The sequence below is a fragment of the Galeopterus variegatus genome, unplaced genomic scaffold (genome assembly GCF_000696425.1).
Source record: "Galeopterus variegatus unplaced genomic scaffold, G_variegatus-3.0.2 Scaffold582, whole genome shotgun sequence".
Classification (NCBI taxonomy): domain Eukaryota; kingdom Metazoa; phylum Chordata; class Mammalia; order Dermoptera; family Cynocephalidae; genus Galeopterus; species Galeopterus variegatus.
Window position 1 is genome coordinate 392,972 of NW_007726693.1, and position 9,696 is coordinate 402,667.

The window sequence follows — 9,696 nt, forward strand, 5'->3', positions numbered from 1 at the left end:
ACCCCAGCCCCCCCCCCCCATGGCAGTTGAGCACACACAGTGTGGGAGTCCACGTGGAGATGTGCTGGAAGGGAGAAACACTGTCTGTGGCTAGGGAGGAAGAGATTCTGCACTCAGCAGTGCTGCTCATAGTCTGTGTCCAGTTCCCAAAGTTCCCAGCATTGGCACCCTTGGTGTGTACTGGGTCTTAGTGCTCCTATTGCAAAATCTGCACCTCCTATGGCCCGCAGTTGACCCTGTACCTGGAAGATGGTCATATTTGGAGTGGGGCAGGGGGGCATGCGGGGAGAGAGAACTGAGTGTTCTTGAGACTCCTCCACCCTCCCAGAGGGAGGGGTCATCAGGTGCATTTTATCCCCTGATGTCACAGCTGATACCTGGAGTACCTAGACTTGCTGTGAGTCCACAAAGGAGTGTCTTCTCTCAGCCCAGTTCTAGGTATGTGCCTGGACTAATGCCAGACTGCTGGTGCAGGGCTGCTGTCATCTTTACCAGCACAGTTGTTCTTGGCTCTGTCTACCTCTCTGTGCCTTCTGTTTTTGTTTTCTGAATTTCAAGAAAAGCATCCCTTAAAATACATGGTCTTCCTGATCACAGATACAGCTAGCATGGTTTAGTTCTGCCTGCCTTCCAACGTGATGTTACCAGGGCCTGTAGAAGTCCTGTGAACTTGCTCTGACGTCTCGTTGACATGGAGGGTTTGTTTGTTGTTATAAATAAGAACCAGTGTCTCCAGGACACACCTTACTCTGTTTTAGTGAATGGCAGCTGAAGTACATCCCTTACCACCAAAAACTAAATGGCGAAGGAGCTGGAGGAATGAACCGTATGTGTTTTTATCAACAAGGACCTGAGTTTTATTTGTGTTATGTGTTTTGGTGTGTATAAAGTGACTTTTAGTAAGCATGTACATTCAGAGAACGTTGAAATCATTGTTGCACTTTTTTCTTTGAGTAGAATGCCACGTGACTATTATTTGATTAAGATAACTTTATTTTGAATCAATTCACCTTGAAAGCAGGAGGCATCATCCAGGTGGTGAAAAGGTGGATTTTATAATGCCCAGTGTGGGTGGAGGCCAGCCATTCTCCTGTCTGCGTGACAGAGGCTGATGTGCGTGCTAAGTAGAAGGAGGAACGAGAATATTCTTCCTTCCCTTTGTCTGTGGCGACAGCACTGGCTTCACGCTTTACTGAGGAATGAAACACGGTTGAAAGACTAAATTTATCATGACATTCAGGTGGCTCCCCAGACAAAAAGCTGTCAAAGAGTCACTGTATTTTTAACATTTGGTCTAAAAGCTTCTGTACGAGTTACTCAAGCCATTCATTATTTAGATAATTCAGAGCACATGCTTCCAAAGGCACTCTAAAAATATACCTCTTCCCCACATCTCATCGGTACTGGTGCTGGCCTGTGCAGCCGTGGAAGGAAGCAGCGGCCAGAGAAGTTGCGTTAAATAGTTTAGTGGGAAAGCAGAGGTTATTTTTCTGGCTTGGTGGTAGAGGGAATTGTGGTGTTTATGTTGCTCTGGAGCATACAAAGATCTAATCAAACTCTATCTTTACTCTTTTAGTTTATATTCTAAGATCTCTATATTTCTCTTTCATTTGTCTTTAATTCTAAATGTGATTTTTTTGGGAAGTCATTACGTAATGATTTCTAGGGTAAAACCCCAAGCAAGAAATGCCAGTATTCACTGTATGAGTGAAAATTAATTTGGTTTTCATATGTTCTTGTGGTTAATATGATGCTTGATGGAAATAATTTTGTAATGAAAATTATTAAAAATTGATTTGATTAATGTGTTTGTATAAGTTGGTATGAGATGTCATGCTCTGGCGGAGATGACCTAAGGATGTTGTCAGGGCCTGGAATATTGTCTCTCCAGGGCCCACAGGTGTCCTCAGCACCAGCTACCTCCTGACTTCTCTTATCATTGAACAGAGCTGTCCCTTCAACACTCTAGTGTCTCCTCTCAACATTAAAGCCACAGGAGGCTCTCTGATCCCCGACTAGGTCCCTTCTGCGGTGTTGAAGACATTTTTAAAAATCAATGTAGTGTCCTTAACCTAAATATTTTACATTGCCTGAACTTTCTGTAGTTTGGGCAACAATGGGATGTTTTGAAACCAAAATCTCTCAACCAACTCCCTCTTCCATTAACTGGTGAAACATTGGTTTGAGCCAGTGCATTTTGACCATGTGCCATTCTGTACTTGAAATAAAAAATAATTTTATTTCCACCTCCCTTGATGTAAACCAATAAGAGCCTTCTGTTTCGTTTAATGGTGAAGTTGCTTCATCTTCAGCTGTTTTAGAAAATTTTTTTAATGTAAAGAGAAAACTTGATAAAGTATGAATGAAGTTTCCTGCTTTACCATGCCTCAGGGTTGGTCAACTGTGTCACTTGAGGGAAGGAACAGTTGGAATAGGAGGTGGTGTTAAAGATAACACACATGAGCATTTTAACAGCACCCCTTAAAGTCTCATCAAACTGTGCTGTCATCAAAATCCCTTCTCATCCACACCGTTTGGAGCAGGCATCCCATGAGAAGCCCAGAGTTGGTACACAGCTTCGCTTCCCTACCAGTTACTGAGATACTGTGCAGAGTATTGGTTAAGAGCTGGGCTCTGGAACCAGCCTGCCCAGATAGAAACCTCAGATCACATGCCACTCAGGTTTGCCATCTGTAAAATGGGCATAATAACGGTGCCTGCCTCCTGAGGTTGTTGCGAGGACGAGAGCCTATGTGGAGTGATCTCTGCATAAGGATTTGCTGCTGTTAGCCATTAGCGTTGGGCTTCTGGGCAAAGCTTAAATTATTTTATCTTTAGAATTCTAACATGGTGCCTGCCTCCTGAGGTTGTTGCGAGGACGAGAGCCTATGTGGAGTGATCTCTGCGTAAGGATTTGCTGCTGTAGCCATTAGCGTTGGGCTTCTGGGCAAAGCTTAAATTATTTTATCTTTAGAATTCTAACATCTGTCTCCCTTGTAAAACAGCATGGGCACATCGATGTTTTGCGAATTTTTGCTAAAATGCACTTAGGTTAATGATTCGTGAATTGCCTTTCAAAGATATGAGGTTATGCAACAGAGCTTTGTCTAAATCAGTCTCCGTCTGATGATCGTTCCGTGTCCTTTTTCTTCACATATTAGCAGCGGGAGGAGAAGAGAGGGGCAGATGGCAGTACCACTTACTCATGTTAGGTAGGCGCACAATGTGTATGATCAGTATTTGGTGAATTTCCTTTTTCTTGATAGTAGTTAACTGACATTTGCACTAACTTTAAAATTAGAATGAAATCAGGCAAATGGAGAATGAGTAGGCAGGCTCCCTGCCTCCTTGTGTTAACTGTCATCTGTGTGAGTCATTGGGGACGTGGGGATAGGACCACGAGCTGGACAGCGAGGCCATCAGCACTTCCGAGGCCTTCTGCTGACTGCTGCTCTTGCTACAACATACAGAATTTACTGGCATCTCCCTTTCAATTTTATGCCAGACAATGCATCTCCATGTTGGGTTGCAGTAGAGATTGCCGAGAAAATAAATGAAAACCTCATCAGAAGGATTGGGGCTGGTCTCAATCTTCATGCACACCCAACCAGTGGTGACTTTGATTTTTCATTATCCTTCCTGCATCGTTTAGAGGAGACAGATGGTTTTCCAGTTAATCAAATTTTTAAAATCATCTAAAAGGAAGTTTCTAAGCCTGGAGCAAATCATTTCAATAAATCTCATTCATATTTACCTGCTGCTGCATTTTAAATGGAAGAGAAAGTTTTTCAAGTATATTTGGAAAGTAGTGTCTGAAAATTAGAAAATTTCACCAGCAGAGTGAAAATAAGAGCCCAGGATTCGGAGTTCAAAGGTCTGGATTCTCTTTGGGGCTTGTCCTCAAGCTAGCTGTGAGATAGTTCTGATTACATCTACAGAACTTTCCAGCTTTTATACGTTGGAAGTACGGTGAAAGTAACTGCATATTTTATGTGAAGGTGACAAGTCATTGTGTCCCGATTTGTACCTCTAGTCATCTGAATAGCAGAAGCCAGGCCACAAGCAGTGTCACTGCAGGACATAGTATGAACATGGCCTGTCGAACTCCGAAGTCTAGGCTAGTGACCCCTGAACCTGCATTAGACTTCCCAGGTGACTCCTAGAGTCTGAGATGGGACCAGTGACCACCTCCAACTGAATTTCACCCGGTTGGTAGATGGAGGGAGGGGAACACCATGTGTGTCTAAAAATTAGCAGAACCTGATACGTGAATATGGATTCTGAAGCACAGGATCGGAAAGGTTTTTGTTTTTGTCTTTTAATGATATGCAGTTTATAAGATTTATCAATGACTAGGCTGTATACTTTTTCCCTAGATTCTGAGCTCTGAGGAAGCTCTTTAGTTTATAGTACTTAATAAGTACTTGTTAAAATGTTTCCAACATTTCTTTAAACTGGGCCCACCTGCCTCCAGACCCTCTGTGGCCTTATCTCTTCTATGACTGACCATTTGGTGGCTGGCACTGGACAGAGCCTTGGCCAGGTGTGAAGGCCAGGCTCATGGGGCTCCTGGGTGCCAGCCGCCTGTGTCCCCTGGCCTGGTCCTCCACAGCACCCATGCCAGGCCCTTCGCCTTTGCTCTGTGGGTAATGAAACATTTTCAAGAAATGCTGACATTCAGTGAATGGATGGAAACATTAACTCTTTGCTTTTTTCTTAACAGACACGCGACGACTTCCTGGGCCAGGTGGACGTGCCCCTCAGCCATCTTCCGGTAAGGACAGTTCTGTGCTTTGTCTTGCCTGCCGGGGTCAGCGGTTTCTGCTGGTCTACAAGTGGTGTATTTTCAGAGTGACATCTCTTCAACACGATGGAGGGACTGAAATGAAGAGATGAACTCTGCTCCTAGCTCTTTTCTGGAAAGTGGTTCCTCAGGCGGGTGGAGGATAACTTAGTTTTGGAAACCAGGTGCATCGCCCTCTGCCTTCTCTCCTGCGCTTTACCTACTCTGCCGTCGCGTGTCCCATCTCACAAAACGGCCATCTCCTCTCTCATGCCTTCCTTCTTGTCACCTAATACGTTCACTTCCAAGTTCATCCTTTGGGTCTAATTGGGTATTTGTCCCCTTTGTCTAGAATCGCACGTGCTATTTCTCTTGAATCCATCTGTATAAGCTAGGGATTCCCAGGTTTTGGTGTATCGCTTTCTCGGTACACATGGAGACAAAAAGAAAAGACACTGTTCACAAGAACTTGTCAGCTGGGAACACCCGTCCTAGATTAAGAAAATGCACCAAATCCGCACGTGTGATGTTGCTGCCATTTTCCTCCCCTCAGATGAGTAGCACAGAGTGGCTGTGGGCCTGGATCTGAGGCCAGGGTGGTCACCTGCAACACGAGGTGGTCTAGAAAGGATATGAGACAAGACCTGGAGGCCTCGGGGAAGGGAGGTCATCTCATATTCCAGCTCTAGCTTTCCAGATTGTTCCACCCCTGCGGCCATCCTTCTTCCCCTGTGCAGCACAAAGTGACATAAGCAGCAGCTAAGAAAGAGAAGTCAGATGTTTCTGCCTTACAAGGGCATTGTGTTATTTTTTTAAATGCTTTGAGTGAGCAAGTAACATAAATAGTCTATAAACTAAAATGACTTAAACCACCTAGAGTGAGCCTCCTGCTGTGTTGAGATTGTGGCTGTTACCATATGTTAAATACCAAGGAAGACTGAGCCTTACCAAGGAAGCTTTGAAGATGTGTTGTGAAGGAATGTGACTGCAAGCAATTCACTCTTACTTACCCAGGGGAGCTATTAAAGAAGAAAGGTTTTGAGTGCATTCCCTTCCAAAGGATCGGGAGCAAAACAGTGATAGCCTTAAAATATTTTCATTTGTTTCTCATATGGGGGGGGGGGACGCATAAGCGGGAAGACTCCTAGCCCTCACCTGAAGCTGTTTCCTCCAATTGTACGTATGTAATACAGCAACAGTATTTCATTTAAACAATGAAAAAAGGTTCCAAGGTTTGGAATCATAGAAATCAAGATGAAGAGAAGTAATTTTTATTGTTTCTTAAATCTTTATTAGCAAAATACTTAATTGCCTATGCTTCCATATTGACATGTATATTCACCTATTTATTATAAGGCATTTCAAAACCAGGAATGAGGCATTATTTTTTGCTTACGATATTATGAACCTTTATTCCTTTAGAAGGAATAATCAAGTCTCTGCCTTGATTCTGGAGTTGCCCATGTTGAGTGTGGCTGTTATCCCTGTCAGGCAGTGGAGGGACAGGAGTCAAGACAGCAGAGCTAAACTTAGTGTCATCTCTCGTGATGGTTAGGACATTATTTTTAATGATGTAAATATCCTATTTTGTGGTTTCTATGTGCGTGTTTTTGAAAAATAAATGTCATAGACCTAGTCATTGATGTTGCTGCAGAACCTTTCCTTGCTGAACTTCTAGAGGCCTGTGAGTGCGGTTGCCAATGGAGACTGGTGTTTGCAATGTAAAACCTTGCTTTCGAGGTCTCAGGATCGGTTCTCGGAAGCTGTCCCCTATTTGCAGCCATAAATTCTCTGATGCAAAGGCAAACTGGAGGGTCAGGGTGTCCCCCCTCTCAGTGGGCCCCTGGAGCAGCAGGCCCTTGGGTAGAGGTAAACCACATTACCAGCACGTTGGCATCTGGACCTGGCCCGCGTACTCCTCAGCCCACCGCCATGTGTTGGGTACCTGGATTAATTAAGTGCCCTGCCGGGTCAAGTTGGAGCTCTGCCAGGGAGATGAGCAAACGAGGCCACTAGGAAAGGAGAGGCAGGGTATGGAGGGGGGCTGGAAGCGGCTGCGCTCTGCATGGTGGAAAGGCATGACCTCCATCGTCAACTGCAGTGGCCAGAGGAGGCGGTACCCACTCCCTTTTGTCCCCCAAGTGGGGGAGGACAGTGATAATGAAGGACAAAATAACTCCTTCTCCCCCCCTTTGATCATATTCCTCAATGCTTTGTACTTATCAGATATTTCCAGAAGAAAGAAAATAATTTTAGAGTTGGGATTCACTTTCCTTCTTGGCCTGCAGACTTAAATCCTCCCAGTTTTATTTGGGACGGTTGAGAAATGAGTAAGAAATAGGATGCAAGGGGTCTAGAATGGTATGGACCTCGGTTTCCTTTGCTTCTGTTCCATGTTTGTCACTCGTTTTTGATATTTCTTTTTTATTTTATTTATTTTTGAGGGGAGAAGTGAGTAAAAGAAGGAGAGCCAGGGAGGGCAGGTGGGGCTAGCGGGCCAACCCTTTATGCCAGGCGGAGAATTAAGGCAACGCAAACTCATGCTCCAGGAAGTCTGCAAAGGTCAAGCTTGAGAAGATGGGCGTCTGTCTGTGGGGAATTGGTGACTCCCATCTGGGAGAAGGGCGAGTTGCCTAGGCAACCTTAATCAACTGAAGTGTTCCTTTCTGGTCCTCTCTTTTCCCTGTAAAATGAGGGTATTTGCATGGACAATACCACGTTTGCGTCCGGTTCTGAGATAGAACATCTTAGCTGTTCCACTGTGTTTACTAAGCGGAGGCAGCAGCCACCACAATGACATACATGTTACCTAGGAGATTTTGGCAGCACGAAATTCTGGAGGCACATGGAGGAGATGGGAAACTGATTTAGGAAGGTTGTTGCCTGATGCCTGTAGCACAGCTTAAACACAGCAGCTCCTCTGTTTTTCTTTTGGGGCACCAGTGGCAACTTTGCTGTAACTGTACTGTGATTATTGATTTTTTTTTTTTTTTAAGATGCCATGTTCATACTTGTGTCATTACAAGTTCGTTTGTTCCTACAATAATTGATAACTTGTATCTACTCCTTAGGGACCGAAATCACTCCAAGACTGTACTAACAACAGAATGAAATTTCTGGCAGGTGTCTGTCTGCCTGTTACATCTCTGCCTTTGCCAGTGTGTCTGCCCTCCCTTAGAGTCCCCAACACTCACACCCTTGCCCAGCTACAGAATCTCTGCATCTGTGGGCAGTGCCCTGGTGCAGAGAGAGTATTTTGAAAACATAAATTTCTTCCATTTGTCAAGTGCTACTTAAGGCTAACTTTTGAATTTTAGTTTTCCTACAGTGAGGCATTTTGGGTTTGGTGGTATTGTTTGATGCCCTCACTGAACATGAAGGTGACTTGGGAGATCAGCGTTCTTGTGCCCTGTGTGTTTATGGCTGGGGGCAGGTAATGGTTCCCTCTCACATGTGTGGAATTCAGTATCCTAGAGCTTGGAGGGACTTGGAAAGACATTCTTCCACTCCTGGTATTTTCCAGGTGAGAAAACCTGGGCCCAGAGAAGGAGGTGACTTGCCTCGCCATCAGTAGGTCGGTGGCAAGTGCTGGCCTTGACCCTGGGTCTCCAGTATCATCGTGTGCTTGCAGTGTAGTCAAGGTCATGGGTGGGCTGAGCCTAAGGCTTGGGTGCTTTTGGTAGTTGCATCCAGGTTTTGAGTCTGGGGTCCTAGTGAGGCCTTTCCCTTCCATTTGCCTGCATAATTATTTACCTCACTCCACATCACAGTGACCACACTTCTGCTGAAAGCACCTACTCTCTTTAAGGTGAAAGCGCAGTGCATCCAAAAGATTTTCTTCAGAATGCTCATACCCTGGGACAGGAGGCAGCGTTATGCACTTTGGCCAACAGTATCAATACTGTTTGCATCAATCTGCCAGACAGCTCTTTCCCGGGAACACCTCCAGTGCCATCCTGGGAATCTGCACTTAGCTTTTCTCCAAGGAGCATGATCTGGTTGGAACCTGGATAAATGCCAAGGAGAATCTTGTAGTTATCTACCAGATTGTCATCTTGCTCAGACTAGACAATTTCCATGAAGGTGAATTTGCATTTTCAGTGCCCCGCCTGTTATTGCACAGCGTTGAGTTGGCAGTGCTCATAAGTGACATGATCACATAGGACTGGCTACTGGTGATATGATGACCAGCATTTGTTAGGTGTGCCAGGCCCCCTCATGAGGAGTTTATATAAACCAACTCGATTGATTTAATCTTCACAGCGACCCTATAAAATATGGTTACTGCCCCGTTTTATAGATGAGGACACTGAAACCAAGAGATTAAGGAACTTTCCCTGGTTTCTGTAAGTAACAAAGTCAGGCCCTAAGCCTGAGAGATTTTGCCTCTTGACTTGTGTGGTATTAGTCATTTAAACTGCATAGCATGTGGACAGAGTCAGAGCCCCTCTAAGCTCTCTGGTTTTCTCTTTCTTCTCTCTTGCTCACTCTGCTGCTTCTAGATTCTTCATGCCCATGAATGATCCTGTAGGCTTTGCTCATGTTTGATTTCCTTAGCTTAAACTGTCCTTCCTCCCAGTGCTCCGCCTACTAAGAGTTTCCCATTCATTTTGAATTGGACCAACATCCAAAAACCGTTTCAGTCCCCTAGTCAGAATCAGTCTCGTCCTTCCACTCAAGTCTCATGGAATGTAACCTCTGCCTTAGCTTCTAGTGAATTGTTGATGACGGCCCCTCTCACCTAGTTGTAATTGGAAGGGTTGATACTGTGTTGCATCCACGCCTTATACATGCTATTGCTCTGAAACTATTCATTGGTTGAATAAATGAAAATAAGAAGGGATTCCAGCAATACTGTTCTCGATTAATAGATTTTCCATCACAAGTGATATATATTTGGAAACATTTTTTTT

At 44.6% G+C, this 9,696-nt stretch overlaps 1 protein-coding gene across 5 annotated transcripts in view; it reads left to right on the top strand.

Annotated features, from left to right (window-relative positions):
* The window catches only part of NEDD4L (neural precursor cell expressed, developmentally down-regulated 4-like, E3 ubiquitin protein ligase), a 233,534-nt gene that overhangs the window by 152,706 nt on the left and 71,132 nt on the right, over positions 1-9,696 (top strand). For all 5 annotated transcript variants that reach the window (XM_008570210.1, XM_008570211.1, XM_008570209.1 and 2 more), the window contains one exon: positions 4,724-4,774. The gene's annotated coding sequence lies outside the window, so the exon portion shown is untranslated. The remainder of the gene's footprint in view (positions 1-4,723; positions 4,775-9,696) is intronic.